Genomic DNA, 18,884 nt, shown 5'->3' with positions numbered 1-18,884 from the left:
GCAGACCCTGATCTCAAAAATGTCATGTGTAGTCTAGTAAGTGGGATGAATAATCTCACGAAGAAGTTAGATGCCTTTGCCATCTCAGCATCCAAACCTCACCTAGACCCTCGTACAATTTCGCAAGTGACTGTCGAACCGAGTTCTTTGTGTGTCATATGCGACGGCAACGACCATTTGGTCGAGTGTTGTCCCACCTTGCCTCAAATCAAAGCTGAACAAGCAAATGCGATTAATGGCTATAGTGCTTTTAGGAAGCCAACTCCAAACTCTTTTAGCCAAACGTATCACCCAGATAATAGGTTCCATCCTAATTTCTCATACAGACAGAATGAACCTATTCAATCTAGTGGTCCGTCAGGTTACAATAGGAGTTTTCCTAGGCAATCTGGTTCTTCCACAAACCAAGCTATTGTTCCTCAAGTCCCTTATCAACCCCAACAATCTACAGATTGCAGAGCCATCATACCAGATCCCATGACCAATTACCAGCAGCCTGCCCAACAACAGTCGTCCTTAGAATCTATGATTGCCGAGTTGATGAGACAGCAACAGCAGTTCATCCAAACTCAACAGCAAACCCATCAAAATCAAACTCAGATTAACCAGGTCACTGCGCAATCCATAGCTAAGATGGAAGTTCAGTTGGGGCAGTTAGCTCTCTCCTTGAGTGGGAGAGAGAAAGGTCAATTTCCTAGTCAGACTATCCCTAACCCTAGAGGTCAACCTTTGATTCCAAACGGATCGAAAGGTCAATACGAAGTAGGAAGCCATTCTGGAGCTCCACAAGACTCAGTCCAGGCTATCCACACCTTGCGTTCGGGAAAGAAGGTGGACAACAAGGTCCAACCTATTGACACGGGAGAAAAAGTCTTAGAAAAGGACAAAGTTCAAAAAGAAGCCATAGAGTCTCCAACAGAGAAGAAGAAAGATTTGGAAAATCCTCCTATCATTTTGCCAATTCCAAAAGCTCCATTTCCCCATCGCCTTAGAGATTCTAAAAAAGGTAAGCAGTTTGAGGGTGTCTTAGAAGTCTTCCAAAATGTGCATATCAATATCCCATTCCTAGATGCCATTAAGCAGATACCTTCTTATGCGAAATTCTTAAAGGATTTGACCACAGCTAAAAGGAAAACACCATTTCCTCGGGAAGCTATTATGGCAGCCCAAGCTTCGTCACTCATCCAACAAACGATTGCACCAAAATTTAAGGATCCTGGATGTCCGACAATTTCTATTCATATTGGAAATCAAGTGGTCGAAAAATGTCTCTTAGACTTAGGGGCCAGTGTGAACCTTTTACCATATTCGGTTTATAAACAATTAGGTTTGGGGGTTTTGAAACCCACAGATATCACGTTGAGTCTAGCCGATAGGTCCATAAAAATTCCAAAGGGTATAGTTGAGGACGTGATAGTTAAAGTCAAAGATTTCTATTTTCCTGTTGACTTTGTTGTCTTAGACACAGAGCCAGTCATCAATTCGAACAGTCATATTCCTATCATCTTAGGACGTCCATTCTTAGCCACGTCTGACGCAGTCATTCGTTGTAGAAACGGAATTATGACTTTAGCATTTGGGGATATGAAAGTGAAACTGAACGTCTTCCACAATTTCCAAGGAATTGATGTAGATGATGGTATGGAGGAAGTGAACATGATAGATACGCTAGTCAATCAAACGTATCAAGAATTAGGGTACTCTGATCCCCTAACGAAATGTTTGGCTCACTTTGGCCTTGACTTGGACGTAGAAGAGTCTATAAGCGAAGTCAATGCTTTGCTTGAATCCGTTCCACTCTTAGATTCTGTGCGGTGGCACGCAAAAGCTGAAAGTCTTCCTGTGCGCACATCCAATCTTGTTCCTTCTCATGTCGAGCCTCCAAAATTGAACTCAAGTCTCTTCCAGAGACCTTGAGATATGCATTTCTTGGCAAGAATCAAACCTTGCCTGTGATCATTTCCTCTCACCTCAATGAAGTCCAAGAGGGAAAGTTGTTAGGAGTATTAAGGGAACATCAAGAAGCTATGGTTGGAGCATAGCTGACATCAAGGGAATTAGTCCATCTGTGGTGATGCACCACATTCGTTTAGAGGATTTTGCTAAACCTTCCTTAGAACCTCAGAGACGACTAAATCCTGTCATGAAAGACGTGGTTCGGATGGAAGTGATGAAATTGCTAGATGCGGGTATTATCTATCCTATCTCTGACAGTCGTTGGGTGAGTCCTATACAAGTAGTTCCTAAGAAGTCTGGTATCACTGTGGTAGTGAACCAAGACAATGAATTAATCCCCACTCGAGTCCAAAATGGATGGAGAGTGTGTATTGACTATAGGAAACTCAACTCGATGACTCCTAAGGATCATTTCCCCTTACCTTTCATTGATCAAATGTTAGAGCGTCTGGCAGGACATTCTTACTATTGCTTCTTAGATGGTTATTCCGGGTACAACCAGATACCGTTGCTCCAATCGATCAAGAGAAAACAACTTTCACCTGCCCTTTCGGAACTTTCGCGTATCGTCGCATGCCTTTTGGATTGTGCAATGCACCCGCTACTTTTCAACGGTGCATGATGAGTATATTTTCCGACATGCTAGAAAAATATCTCGAAGTATTCATGGACGATTTTTCAGTTTTTGGATCAAGTTTTGAGGAATGTCTTCATCACTTGACTTTGGTCCTTGTACGTTGCAAAGAGGTCAATCTAGTCCTCAATTGGGAAAAATGCCATTTCATGGTAACATCGGGGATTGTGCTAGGGCACATTGTTTCTGCTAAGGGGATTGAGGTAGATAAGGCAAAGGTAGGTCTAATTGAAAAATTACCACCTCCTAGAACGGTCAAAGAAATTAGGTCATTCCTAGGCCATGCGGGTTTTTATCGTAGATTCATTAAAGATTTCGGGAAAATCTCGAAGCCTTTATGTGAGCTATTGGGAAAGGATGTTCCTTTCGACTTTTCAGAGTCATGTCTCTCTGCGTTCAACAAGCTCAAGTCCGAGTTAACCTCGGCACCCATTATTCAACCTCCAAACTGGAGCATTCCATTCGAAGTTATGTGCGACGCTTCAGATTATGCAATAGGCGCTGTTTTGGGTCAGCGAATTGAAAAACAACCTCATGTTATCCAATATGCTAGTAAAACCCTAAACGATGCTCAGCTTAATTACTCTACAACAGAGAAGGAAATGCTAGCAGTGGTCTATGCCATTGAAAAATTCCGCCCCTACCTCATAGGATCTAAAGTCGTGATCTACACAGACCACGCAGCATTGAAGTACCTTCTATCAAAGAAAGATGCTAAAGCAAGGTTAATCCGTTGGATTCTACTTCTACAAGAGTTTGATCTCGAGATCCGAGATAAAAAAGGGGCAGAAAATGTCGTAGCTGATCACTTGTCTAGGATAGTTAACAAGCCATCCGAGGAATCCTTACCCATCTCTGAATCCTTTCCCGATGAGCAACTTATGCAAATCTCTCAAGCCAATGTTCCATGGTATGCGGACATTGTCAACTACCTAGTTACAGGTCAATTCCCAATCGAAATGACTAGTCAAGAGAAACTTCGTCTTCTGTCAAAAACAAAATGGTATTTCTGGGATGAGCCATACTTATTTAAGTATTGTCCTGATCAAATCATTAGACGTTGTATTCCAACCTGTGAGCAAGTCAGTATCCTAGAGTTTTGCCATAATCATGCCTGCGGAGGGCACTTCAGTGGTAAGAAAACCGCCATGAAAATCCTACAATGCGGTTTTTTCTGGCCTAGTATTTTTCGTGATGCCCACGAGTTTAGCAAATCTTGTGATAGATGTCAGAGATTAGGAAAAATCTCTAAGAGAAATGAAATGCCTCAAAATCCTATACTGATCATCGAAATTTTTGACGTGTGGGGTATAGACTTCATGGGACCTTTTCCTATCTCCCAGGGTTATCAATACATCCTAGTTGCCGTTGACTATGTGTCAAAATGGGTCGAAGCTGTGGCATGTAGAACTAACGATCACAAGGTTGTGATAAAATTCATCAAGGAGACGATTTTTTCAAGATTTGGTACTCCGCGAGCTATCATAAGTGATGGTGGCTCGCATTTTTGCAACAAGATCTTTGCTGCGTTGATGAAGAAATACCTCATAACGCATAAGGTTGCCACACCTTACCACCCACAAACAAGTGGACAAGTGGAGATTTCTAACAGGGAAATAAAGACTATCTTAGAAAAAACAGTCAATCCTTCAAGGAAAGATTGGTCTTTGAGATTGAGTGATTCACTCTGGGCCTATAGGACTGCATTCAAGACACCCATAGGGATGTCTCCCTACCGGTTAGTTTTTGGCAAGGCCTGCCATCTCCCTGTAGAACTAGAACATCGTGCATATTGGGCGATCAAACGCCTCAACTTTGATTTTGATAAAGCCGGTGAGAAGCGAAAGTTACAACTAGACGAGTTAGAAGAGATTAGAAATGACTCGTATGATTGTGCCAAAAGGTACAAAGAGCGTACCAAATTCTTTCACGATAGGCACATTCTTAGGAGGAATTTCATTCCTAATCAAAAAGTTTTGTTGTATGATAATAGACTCCACCTTTTTCCTGGAAAACTTAAGTCTCGATGGACTGGCCCATATATTATCCAAACAGTTTACCCCCATGGTGCTGTTGAAGTCCTTAATCCTAAGGACGGATCCACTTTCAAAGTGAATGGCCAACGTCTCAAACCGTTTCTCGAGTATGTTCCGCAGGAGGAAGTTCTTTTTCTCGATGATCCCGTCTATCAAAATTAACTATGTTTTCGTCTAGCTAAAGACGTTAAACTTAGCGCTTCTGGGAGGCAATCCATGCACTTCAAGGGACATTGTGTTAAATATCAACAGGACTATAAGGTCTTTCTCAGGTGCTATCTAACCCACTTCATTTCATTTTGTCAATTTCAATTTTACCTTTGCATGTATTTGTTGAAATATTGAGGACAATATAATGTTTAAGTTTGGGGGTGTATGGGTTGGATTTCCACTTATTATTTTCTTCTTTTATACAAAAAAAAAAAAAAAAAAAATTGAAAAATATTTGGTTGGCAACTTTGTTGTATTTTTCTCAAAGTCTTAGCTTGTATCTTTTAAGCACTTAGTGAAAATATTTAATCAGTCTTTCATTGGAAGCTATGATCTGGAGTCCCCATTTATGTTTCTCTTAGGCAAAAATTAGAGCAAAGTTATCTTTTGGTTTATAGTCACTTCTAATAAGGTTACCAAGAGTCTAGATTGTATTAAAAGAGCTTGTTACCTTCTTTCTACCTAGAGTTTAAGGAAAAACAAGGTTTGATGAACTTTGACTTCGTTGTTCAATTGGTTGGTTGATTAGAAGAAAAATAGAACTGGATTGTATACATTTTGTACAGCAACCATTGAATTAGACTGGGTACCTTGAAAAGGACTGCCTACTTTTCTTAGAAAAATAGTGAAGAAGTAATATAAAAAAAAAAAAAAAAAGAAAAAGAAAAAGTCAAAGATCCAAAAGTTTATGTAAAGTTTTAGTAGGGTGAAAGCCATCAAGTGTAAAAATGTGAGTATACTGGAATATCACAGATAAAGCCCCTTAGAGGTATTAAAGTGAATATCCACACTTCTCACTACCCCAGACATGATGCTAAGTTTAGAATTAAACCCTAAGTTACTCCAGTTATTCTTGAGTAGTTAGAAGGTTGAAACTCATTTTGGGAAATCGAATCTCTTAAATTTCTAAGTTAGAATCACTATCGCTCAAAGGTCAATTTAAGTCTAAGTTTTGTCGTAGAGAAATAAGGGTTGGGACTCTATACCAAGCAGTACTTCTAATTGATTGACAAAATAAAAAAAAAAAAGACTTGTGCTTTTCAATATAAGTTTTGATTTTGACTATTTTTACTTCAAAGTTGTTTTCAAATTTTGTGGGTATATTTTCTGCAAACCCTCACGAGTCAAACTCGTCCACTAGGGGTAACCTAGCGGTTCAAGGGCTTGCTGCATTCGCTAAATGCAGTCGAGGTGCCTGCGAAAGTGGCATTTTATTTTCTAGGGACTAGAAAAAAGTAAGTTTGGGGGTGTGATGAGTGTCTCCAAACACTCAATTATACGCACATTTTCTGGATATTTATCTTGATTTTTGTACCTATTTCTCTATATTAAGATAATAATCATGATAAGCCTCAAACCACCACGTTGCATGTTAATTAGGCTTAATTATATATAAATAAATTCATTTACTAGATAAATCTAATTACGTGTGTTTCTTGTGCAGAAAATCAACAATTTGGAATCAAAATCTCAAGGCAAAAGCATTTGGGCCCACTTTGGAATGCCCTAACACTTTGGAATGCCCTAATCCTTTGGAATGCCCTAATCCTTAACTCATATTCTCCTCTTTTGTCTTTTTGTGCAAAGAAAAGTGGAGGCTACTTTTAGACTCTTCTACACACATTTTTCTCTATAAATAGAGCCTTCATTTCTAGAGAAAGGGTCCCATCTTGGTTCTCTTATCCAAGACTCCTTTAATCTAAGGCTCTTTGCCTATTCTCTTATTTTTTGTATTTTCATTTTCTAGTTATTTTCTTTTGGTTAACTAGTCTTGTAAGAAGTAGAAGAAGAAGAAGTTGTAATTTTCTCCATGAAATGAAGAAAAGTTCTTTCATCTCTTGTCTTCCCTCTCTTGCAATGACATTAGGCTAAGTTCCCCTCCATTGGAGAGTGGAAAAGCCTAGAGCAAGTTCTTGTGTTATTTCTAATTTTATGCCTTTCTTTTATTTAAAATGCTTATGAATTCTCTTTAAGTTTCTTGCACATTTTATTCTTAATATAGATACTTTATGCTTAGATTAGATCAAGATAAAGTATGCTTAAATTAGATAATTTGTAGTAAGAAGTTCTCAAGAAATTCTACTTTGTTTTTGTTCCTTTATTTCATTTTAATTGCAAAACTTTCCGATCTAAGGAGCTAACACCAAGCCCTTATGATTGAGTTATAAAAAGGCTAGAGACTAGAAATTGCTCATTAACATGTTTTAGGTAGATCCACCTCCAATGGTGTTTTAATTCATAAGTTTACTTGCTTTTAATTTCATTTACTTTAGTTTATTTTCTAGCAATTTTACATATTCTTATAAGTTCAAAAATACAAAGAAAAACAGTTTTAATTCCTTTTAGTTAATTTGAATTTTATCTTCTTAGCTTAGCTCTATTCCTCCTTTCTCTTGGGTTCGATCCCCTACTTGCCCCACAAGTAAGGTACAACTAAGATTATTATTAACTCCGGTGAGAAGAACAACGATAGGGCTTATTTCAATAACTCGATTTAATTATTAATTGCTAGTCGCCCTTCTAACATGCCATAATCTTGCTTGAAATAGATGTTTGATTGTGATCATAATGTCGATGTGATGTGATCGGATTGGTTTTTTAATATTCATGTGATTGGTAGTGCTTACATCGATTAAATATTCATATAATTCATGTTATAATGATTGGATTGATGGGCCCACGTGTTTGAAAAAAAGGCCCCGGGCACACCCCACCCTTGCTTTGCACACACCACATGCACGTTTACTGCTTTACTCACTTACACGTCCCATTTAGCCAACGTGGCACTAGTGCGTGGCCTGGTCTCTTCGGAGATGCGACGTCATTCATGAAACCCACAACTCCAGTCACGTACCTTAGGGTATATCGAACTGGGGCATCAATACCGTCTGATCAGGTGATTCTGAGAGACATATTGATGCACCCATGCTGGGGTGACCTGAGCCTTTGTCCTATTGTAAGCCACACAGTCACATGTCCCGATTGCCAACGTAGTACTAGTACGTGGTCGGTCCCCTCGTGGGATGCCAAACCATTTATGAAAGCTACAACTCTTGACTCGTACCCTGTAGGTATAAAAGGTAATCTAAGTATATCAATTGCACTTCTTGGTCAAAACCGGTGCCTAAGCAAGATCTTGCCCCGCTGTACCCTACTGTACGAGGGGGATAGACTACGTCTATTCTAGACGAGAGGTATTTAAGTGGGCCCTTGCTCAGCATTGTGCGCCACCTCTCAACTGGAGATCAAACTGGCTGTTTTTGGCTTCAGAGAAGTGAATTGAGGTTTTAGATTATCACCTATACGGTATATCAAACCAAGTCACCACGTATCGAAAGGTATATAGGTGTGCTTGGGCAAGGGTGGCCAGATAAAAATGCATTGCACGTAGTAAGCCTAGAGTCTAGAAACCTTCCCCATAGGTCACGACTCGAACTTATCGTGGGTGTTCCCGGGTTGTTTATTGAATGAATGCCTGTTGTTGGATGAATGTATGTGAGTGATGTGAATGATGAGATCAAAGTGTATGATTGTCCTTAAGGATCAAAAAAATTTTATTTTTGAAAATTAAAACGGGTGCATTGACCCAGTAAAGAATCCATTCTTTTACAATAATGACCCATTCCATCCAGATCCAACAGTCATGATGGACCGGGCCATTTAGAACAAAATGGAAATCGAGTTTTCAAAGAAGAAAAAGAAAATATTTTTCGAAAAAGATTATTTTCCAAAAGAAGTGTCCTTTAGAAGAAATATTTTCCAGAAAATATTTTCCATAAAGTACAAGATTTTCCAAAAAGAAAATAAATTGATCTCTTACATGGACCATTGGAAGAGTACTAAAATACCTTTTTGTGTCAAACCAGGATGTTAGCCGCCGACGATAACCCAATCGATCAGTTAGTCAAAACAACCGTCATAGGAATGCACCCTGTAGAGAAGATCAATTTTGGGAGATTCATGTTGAGGAGTGCTCTTTTCTTCCATGAGTTTGAGATAGACTGGAACCTCTTACATGCTATGGCTAAGCGATGGAACCCTTACCTCCACATATTCCATATGGGGTACATGCATTTATGCCCTACACACGAGGATTATTGCGGCATCATGAGGATATCCACTTCAGGTCCCCTAGTCAGGCCCTCATTGAAGACCGGATATTCTGGTGAACTCGCCACAGGGCTAAACATTTCCAAGGAAGAAGCCAAAGCCTTAGTCAATGACGGGAGATTGAACTTAGTACCTTTACTGGGCCCGTATCGCTCCCGCAGTCACCCTATCAATGTAAAACCCGAAGCTTGGCGAGCCACTAGAGACTATCGGTTGTGCTTAGGGATCCTAGCTCAATACATACTGACCTCCAATAGTGATGGCCAAACTATCCCTGAGTCCTTCATAGATATAGCCTCTCAGCTCTCAAGGAAAGCCAACCCAGTACCCCTAATCTTAGCTGAAACCTTCTCAGGGTTAGATGCCATAAAAAATGGTGAGCGGGAAAGCTTCAAAGGAAGCCCTTACTTGCTCTACATGTGGCTTTGTGACCGTCTCAAAATCGTAGAGGTTCCCTCAAACCTCGAATATGGCCCAGAGCATTTTTCCAAGAGAAACCTGTTAGTGCGTCACAATTCAGTCAAAGCTTGGAGCAAATGGTTAGACTCTCGCCTCGCCTGTCATATCGATTTTAGGTGCCCTTGGTGGATGACTGATCCCCCTGTTCTAGGAACCAAAGGATCATACTATGTCCGTCTGATGGGTTTAGAAGAAACATCTTTTTACCATCCTAATTTGATCCTAGAACAGTATGATGTACCCATAGAGTTATCCTTATCTCAACCCAAAGCTTTCTTTTCCCCCGAGCCTTTGACTGAAAAGTTAGTATACCTCATCGAGAAAGCATGGAACAAGCGCACCTTAGGGTATCCAGACGGACCAGCAGAATTCAGAGAGCCAGTTGTTAGAACCAAGAGGGTCAAGCCTGACAGCAATCCTGATGACCATCAAGACAAAACCAAGCGTCCATGTAAAAATAGTTCAAATCAAATTTGTTGAAAGATGTTTTAATAAGAACATATTGTCAATCATTTTCAATAAAATTATCTTTCTTTTTTGAATAAATATCTCCTTTTCAAATACTCATTGTGTGAATGGATTAATTAATGGATTGGTGCACAAACCTCAATAAAATGATTCTTAAAAATGTTATCAAGGGGTTAATATCGAAATTGACTAAATCTACCTTTGATGGGGTCATATAGGATTATCATTGCGCCTAAACTCAAGCGTCCACCTCCTAGTTGGAGTCGTAAGTCCAGTCGGTTAGAAAGAACCACAGTACCAAGTCAACAAGCAGAGATGGCGTCAGAATCTGAACTCACGGAGATCCGTAAGATCTTGGCAGCCTTTGCCAATGATATCAGCAATATAAAAGGCAAGGTGGAAATGTTAGAACAGACCTCGGAATCAACGGGAATTCCCTTAGATGACCCAAAGGAAAAAAGGTTGAAGAGAAACGTCCACGTGAAGTCTTCGAGCTCGACGGAGACGAAGAGTATGTTGATGAAAATCCGGCATTATCTAATAGGATGTCTCAATTGGAGTCAGCAATGAAGAGTATAAAGGGTATTGATGAAATCGCAGCAGGCATTGAAGCTTTGAATCGCATCCCTAGAATCCATTTGCCAGAAAAGTTTGTGATGCCTAAGATGGACAAGTTCTGTGGGACAGGGTGTGCAAAAACACATCTTAAGGTGTATGTTACCAACATGCGCACTATGGGACTCAGCGACGAACAGATGACATTATTGTTCCAAAGGACTTTATCAGGATCAGCACTACGGTGGCTAATGTCTCAAGATCCAGTTACTGTGGGTACATGGGAAAACATGTCAAAGGCCTTCTGGCATCAGTATAAGTACAGTACCGAGATTGAGACTTCAAGAAGGGATTTGGAAGCAACTAAACAGAAAAATGGGGAGACATTCACTGATTTCATTGGTCGCTGGAGGGCCAAGGCTTCTCAAATGTGGGATAGACCTTCGGAGAAGGAACAAGTAGCAATTATCCTAAAGAACCTCTCTCAAGGATATGCTCAACACCTAGTGGCCCAATACCTCCCTACCTTTGAATCCTTGTTGCAAGCAGGAAGCCAACTTGAGGATGCGTTTGCCTCTGGAATCCTTTCTAACCCCTCAGATAACAGGCCTAAGAAACCATATGTTCCCAAACCCAACATCAACCATACTTACATCGCCAATACCTCAGTTACCCCAGCTCAACCCCCAGCCCGGACTAATAACCAAGCTCACCCAAGTCAACCTCGGACTCCGCGTCAGTTCACCAATCTAGGGATGAGTCTCACTGTAGCGCTTCACAAATTGATAAAAAAAGGGCTTCTTACCCCTATCCAACCCCGACCTTTACCTAATCCCTTGCCAGCTGGACACAATGCTAACGTGTTCTGCGAGTTCCATCAAAATCCTGGCCATCACACGGATCGTTGTATCACCTTGCGCCATGCCATTCAAAACCTTATTGACAACAAAAAGGTCACCATCCCTAGCCCACCAAATGTCACCACAAATCCACTACCTGCTTATCAACCTCCACCAACCCTGAATATGGTTTCTCACACCCCATTACCATTCGACCCTGTTTCTCTCATCCATCCAATCCAAGTTAAACCGCCCAGTTACCCCCTTGCCGGGATAGCCTTCACTGATGAGGTTTTTACCACAAACCATGAACCGTTTGATCTAACCTCGGATGATACCTATTGTTTATCCCCACCTCGTTACGATAGTCCCGCGTTCACTAGTTACCTGTTGGCCCAAATGAATCTGAAAAATCCTGTACCTTTAACAGACGAAGATCCATACGTGTTGACTGAAGAAGATGAGTCCTTCTCCCTTTCCTGTGATGAAGTTAGACATATGACTCGAGGTGGAAGAGTTTTTAAGCCACAAGAACTCTGTGTTGATAATCCTGCAGCCCTGGCAAGAAAAGAAGGAGAAGATCCCACTAAGGAAAGCATCGAAGAGGATAACTCCGTGATCAAACAGTTGAAAAAATCAGGGGCCAATATCTCAGTATGGGGTTTACTCATGGCTTCCACAGCTCATAGGGAAGCTGTTCTCAAAGCACTAAACACAGCCCAAGTCTCCCTTGATACTTCTCCAGATCAGCTAGCCAGTATAGTAGGGGCAACTTACGTGGAGAATATCCTATCCTTCTCGGACTCAGATCTCCCAAAAGAAGGGGCAAGCCATACTAAGCCGCTGCACATTACAGTTGACTGTAACGGAATGAGGGTACCTTTAGTTTTGATTGATAACGGGAGTGCACTGAACGTTTGTCCGCTGAAAACGGCTACTTGTCTCGGATTTAAGGCTGAAGATCTCAAGCCTACTAATCAAGGTGTTAGAGCTTATGATAACACCAAGAGAGATGTACTGGGAATTTTGCACCTTCGGCTGTCCACAGGCATAGCTGAATTTCCTGTGGAATTTCAGGTTATTGATATCCAGTCCTCTTTCAATCTACTGTTAGGGAGACCATGGTTACACCAGATTAAAGCCATCCCTTCTACGCTACACCAGAAGGTCAAATTTATCAAGGATGGGCTGGTAATTACTCTTCATGGAGATGCTGAAATTGTAGGGATCATAAATAATACTGAGGCTAAGGATAAGCCGTTGCTTGAGATTCAACCAGAACAACAGGGAGTAGAGCTCAGTGGGTTCGAATTTGAAAAGATATGCTCAGTCCAATGGGATCAAGCCATGAAAGAGTATTTTCCAATGGAAAATACCTATAATTGTTGCATGGCCAATATATTCAAGAAAATGAGATTCTTCCCTGGTATGGGCTTAGGTCGCAAGCAGCAAGGTATTAAAGAGGCACCATTGATTAAAGAGGCCATCGGCACATTCGGACTAGGATATAAGCCTACTAAGGAAGATTGGGCCCAATATTGGAAGACAAAACGGGATAAGGCCATTGCTAAAAGGCAAAGGCGTACCACAGATCTCATTAAAATGAAGCCCTATCGAAAGACCCTCAATGGTTATTTCGTGAAAGAAGGAGAAGACTTCCGCTACTGTGGGTTCCCAGAGCCATTTATTGATCACATCACAGGTACTCGTCTGCCGGGGTTTGAAATCTTTTTTGGCATGGAATGGCCCGAAAGGAAGCAAGCATAGAAGTTAAGGAGAAGAAAGTTGAAGACTGGCAGCTCGATCTGGACTCCCTCAACATAGATCAGCTATTCATTGAAGATCATGGTATCTTAGTGTTATCAGTTGGGAAAGGAATCCCAAATCCTCAGTCTGTAATCAAACCCGCTGTTGGGTCTCTATCAAATTATCATGTAATCAGTCCTGTGTTGCATGTCAAGGCTGGGTCTGTCGGTCCCATTAGTCCTGTTCAGTCTGACATGCCAGTTGAGTCATTTATTTCTGTTGAGTCGAGTAAGTTAGTTGTTTCTGCTGAGTCTGTTATTTCTAGGGAGTCTGTTTTTCCTGCTGAGTCGAGTGAGTCTGTCAAGTCTGCAATGAGTCCTGTTACCCCATCTCTTTTCAATGAAATGAAAGAAATTTTTGATTACCCCGAGCGCAATAATAATTCAACTAATAATCTGGCTTCGGAGGGAGAGTCTTCTGACGAAGAACCTCCCCCTGAAATAATCAAATTACTTAAACAAGAAGAGGAACGTCAGGCTCAACCTCTAATAGAGGAAGTAGAGGTTATCAACCTCGGAACAAAAGAAAGTCCTCAAGAAATTCGTATAGGGGTCACTTTATCTCCTGATGAACGCAAAGGGATAGTAGATTTACTCAGAAAGTTCAGAGACGTATTCGCGTGGTCTTACGAGGATATGCCGGGGGTAAGCACAGATATTGTCCAACATCGGATTCCGTTATATCCTGATGCTCGACCAATCAAACAGAAACTTCGACGTATGAAGCCGGAATGGGCTTTGAAAATCAAAGAAGAAGTTACAAAGCAGATTAACGCTGGATTTTTGGAAGTAGTAGAATACCCTGAGTGGATTGCCAATGTCGTCCCGGTGCCGAAAAAGGATGGAAAAGTTAGAATGTGTGTGGATTTTAGAGACTTAAACAAAGCAAGCCCAAAGGATAGTTTCCCTTTACCACACATAGATGTTCTAGTAGACAGTACAGCAGGACACGCGTTGTTGTCCTTCATGGATGGATTTTCAGGGTACAATCAGATAAAGATGGATCCTCGAGATATGCAAAAGACGTCGTTCATCACACAGTGGGGGACCTTCTGCTACAAGGTCATGCCTTTTGGTTTGAAGAACGCTGGAGCTACCTATCAAAGAGCAGCCACGACTTTACTACATGACATGATACACAAAGAGGTCGAAGTCTATGTAGATGATATGATAGTCAAATCCAAAGAACGACTAGGGCATGTTACTGCGTTAGAAAAATTTCTCACAAGGATTCAAAAGTACCAACTCCGCCTCAACCCACAGAAATGTGTATTCGGAGTAACTTCTGGAAAGCTGTTGGGATTTGTAGTCAGTCAGAGAGGAATCGAAGTAGACCCTGTAAAGATTAAAGCTATCCAAGAATGCCACCGCCCGAGACTGAAAAGCAGATTCGAGGTTTTCTGGGCAGAATCCAGTATGTTAGCAGGTTCATCGCCCAACTCACCAATGTCTGCGAACCTATTTTCAAGCTTCTCAAGAAGAATGAGCCAACAGTTTGGAATGAGCAATGTCAAAAGGCTTTCGACCAAGTCAAGGAGTATCTCTTAAATCCACCTATTTTGGTCCCACCTACACCGGGTGAGCCACTTCTTCTTTATTTGTCAGTCACAGAAGAAGCTATGGGATGCATGCTTGCACAGTATGACAAAGATACTCGCAAAGAAAGGGCCATCTACTACATCAGTAAGAAGATGTTAGAATATGAACGAAAGTATTCATCCTTGGAGAAAACTTGCTTAGCATTGGTATGGGCTACTCAGAGACTCCGGCATTATATGCTGTCTCATTCAATTATCCTATTATCTCGGATGGATCCTCTCAAGTATCTTTTTGAGAAACCGGCATTGACAGGGAGAACCGCACGATGGTTACTGTTGCTATCAGAGTTTGACATCACGCATGTTACACAGAAATCCATCAAGGGGAGAGCTGTAGCAGAATACTTGGCAGATCACCCTGTAGTAGAAGGAATAAGGCCCGTCGATCAATTCCCAGATGAGAACATCTTGCACGTTAAAGAAGAACCGCAGAACCAAACATGGCAGTTATACTTTGATGGAGCGGCCAATCAAAATGGGTATGGAATAGGGGCAGTCTTGTTATCTCCAGAAGGGTGCCATTTTCCTATCGCTATTAAGTTAGCCTTTTCAAACACTAATAACACGGCTGAATATGAGGCGTGCATCGCAGGGCTCGAAGCTGCTTTGAACTTAGGCATTACAGAAATTGAGGTTTTCGGGGATTTAGCCTTGGTCATACATCAGTCATTGGAAGAATGGAAGACTAGGGATGAAAAGTTGAAACCTATCATGAGTATTTGCTAAACTTAGTCAGTAAGTTTAAAGCTATCCTATTCCAGCACTTGTCAAGGGAGGATAACAAATTTGCTGACTCCTTAGCAACTTTATCTTCAATGATCCATTTGCCCCCTGGCATGGAATTGAGACCGATCACTGTTGAAGTCAAAGACAAACCCGCGTACTGCCATCAGATCAACATTGCTACTCGACTACCCGATGGAAAGCCATGGTACACCGACATAAAGAAAGTGTTGGAAAAACAAGAATTCCCGGAAGAAGCATCGAGGAAAGAACGACAGACCCTACTAAGATTAGCGTCTCAATTTATCCTGTGCGCAGGAAGCTTATACAAAAGATCTTATGATGGGATTCACTTGTCATGTGTTGATGAAGATCAAGCTGAACAGATAATGATTGAACTACATTCAGGAGAATGTGGCCCTCATATGAGTGGGAAAATGTTAGCCAAGAAGATTATGAGACAAGGATACTACTGGCCCACGATGGAAACAGATTGTCATCACATGGTCAAAACTTGTCATAATGCCAAATACATGCGAACCTGATACATGTACCACCATCTCAATTAGTGGGTCTGACCTCACCATGGCCTTTCTCAGTCTGGGGAATTGACATTATTGGTAAAATATCGCCTAAGGCATCAAACGGGCACGAATACATTCTGGTTGCCATCGATTATTTTACCAAATGGGTTGAAGCTGCCTCTTATGCTGTCCTCACTGCGTCTCGAGTTGCAAAGTTTATTCAAACGAATATCATTAGTCGATATGGGGTACCTTCAGAGTTGATCTCTGATAACGGGTCACACTTCAAAGCTGAGGTTATCAAATTGTGTTCAAAGTTTAAAATCTCACACCATAAATCATCTCCTTACCGACCTCAGACTAATGGAGCAGTCGAAGCAGCAAATAAGAATATTAAGACTATCCTTAGGAAAATGTGTCAATCACATCGAGATTGGTCAGAAAAACTGCCGTTTGCCTTATGGGCATATCGAACCTCAATTCGATCCTCCACCGGAGCTACTCCCTACTCCTTAGTGTATGGCATGGAAGCAGTCTTGCCAGTTGAAATGGAGATTCCATCTCTCAGGATTTTGTTAGAAAGTCAGTTGTCAGAAGCAGATTGGGTTCGCCAACGGTATGAAGAGTTGAATTTGATCGAAGAAAAATGACTGAGAGCGTTGTATCACGTGCAAGCTTATCAAAGAAGAGTCGCCCGTGCATTTGACAAGAAAATCAAGGCCCGTCACTTACAAATCGGGGATTTAGTACTCAAAGAGAACAGGGCACCTATTTTTGATCCCAGGGGAAAGTTCAAACCAAATTGGGGAGGTCCGTTCATCGTCAAAGAAATATTACCAGGAAAAGCTGTCAGACTTCAAGATCATGATGGAATCGAGTTACCAGAACCAACTAACCTTGACCAAATCAAACGGTACTACATTTAAGGAGGCCATCTTTGGTCGAATCAATTTCCTTGCTACCCAGTTCATTATCTCCTTTCTCAGCCCTTTGCAGCCCTTTCAAAAAAAAAAAAATTGTGCCTTTTATTTCTTAGCCTGATCACCTAACCTAGGGGAGGGAAAATTCGAACTACGTTTTGGTCTGATCCCAAAATTCTGGGGTACGTAGGCAACCTGAGAAATTACTTCAGGCCCGACCACATCAAAATAAAAAAAAATCTATTTCCCCACACAAAAAATCAAAAAATCAAAGAAAATTCAAAGAAAAAAGAAATTCAAAGTGGGAAAGAAAATTTAAAGAAAAAGAAATAACTTAAAAGGAAATGCCACACAAGGGGCATTTGGGTTTTTGAGCCTCAAAATCCTTTTCTTTTTATACCCAGTCCTAAGCTTACCCATGAAAGTCCTCCTAAGTACCGTGCGAGAAGTCAAGGAAGATAGCAAAGCATGATTAGACAGCAACTCCAGAAGTTCAAAAGAGAAGAAAAAGATAAAAAATGATGAAGCCTGCTAAGTTGAAAACCCGAAAAGGGCGACTTAGACAAAAATTAAGGCAAGCTCGCAAGGTTGAAAATCTGAAAGGACAACTTTGGCAACAATCAGAGCAAAGAAAAAAAAGAGCTCGCTAGATCGAAAACCTGAAAAGGCGATCTAGGCAAAAACTAGAGCAAGCTCGCTAGATTGAAAACCTGAAAAGGCGATCTAGGCAAAAATTAGAGCAATAAAGAAAAATAGAAGAAAATCCTAAGCTGAGAGCAGTCCAAGCTGAAACATCAGAAGTCCGAATAATCAAGTTCAATACTTAGCTTAAACCAGGCATAGACTCAGAAGCCACAAGTATCTTGTCTACAATCGATCTGAAAATGTTTACTCCCCCAAGTGAACCAAGGGAGATGAGGGTGAATTCTATGATGAATTTCGAAAGGAAATAATTTTGTACTCTTGAGCCTGATTCAAAACTATTAATAAAATTAATCAAAATTAAAAGTTGAGTCTTTATTGCGCTTGTGGTAATCAATTATTTCAAACCTTCATACAAGGGGCATTTTCTTTCTCTTTTAATGTAACTTTTCCCCCTTATACTAGGGGCATTTTTTTTAATTTAATTTTTGCATGATGTGTTCAATTATCTTCAATGTCACGTACATTGTCAAACTAGGGGCATTTTGTCTTCGAGCAATGTTAATCCTATAAAAATAATAGGAACCCCAAACTTAAGGTTACCCTCTTGATAACAGTTTTTTCAAAAAACTTTTGAGGTTCAAAAGACATAAAAACTCATGTTTTAAATTCATAAAACTTTTTGATACATCCTTGAGGTTCAAACAAAAGCATTTTGGATCTCACATAGGAGATATAACATTCTTTCGTTCTCCAGATCCAATCATTCTTGGAATCGATCATTTCTCTTCCAGATTCAGTATCTTCCAGATTTATTCAATTCACTCTGATCAATCTTTTCCAAATTCATTCATTCATTCCCAAAAGTCCTTCGTTCCTTTGCCAATTTTGCTCAGTTGCCGCCAAGGGTTATCTTGGATTTTGCTCAGTCTCCGCCAAGGGTTAACTTGGATTTTGCTCAGTTGCCGCCAAGGGTTATCTTGGATTTTGCTCAGTCTCCGCCAAGGGTTATCTTGGATTTTGCTCAGTTGCCGCCAAGGGTTATCTTGGATTTTGCTCAGTTTCCGCCAAGGGTTAACTTGGATTATGCTCAGATACCGCCGAGGGTTTTCTCGGAACTATGCTCAGATACCGCCGAGGGTTTTCTCGGAACTATGCTCAGATACCGCCGAGGGTTTTCTCGGAATTATGCTCAGATACCACCGAGGGTTTTCTCGGAACTATGCTCAGATACCGCCGAGGGTTTTCTCGGAATTATGCTCAGATACCGCCGAGGGTTTTCTCGGAACTATGCTCAGATACCGCCGAGGGTTTTCTCGGAACTATGCTCAGATACCGCCGAGGGTTTTCTTGGAACTATGCTCAGATACCGCCGAGGGTTTTTCTCGGAATTATGCTCAGATAC

Source organism: Akebia trifoliata, chromosome 5, assembly GCF_017979445.1.
Source record: "Akebia trifoliata isolate Shusen 1 chromosome 5, ASM1797944v1, whole genome shotgun sequence".
NCBI classification, from domain to species: domain Eukaryota; kingdom Viridiplantae; phylum Streptophyta; class Magnoliopsida; order Ranunculales; family Lardizabalaceae; genus Akebia; species Akebia trifoliata.
This window is presented reverse-complemented; position numbering follows the sequence as displayed.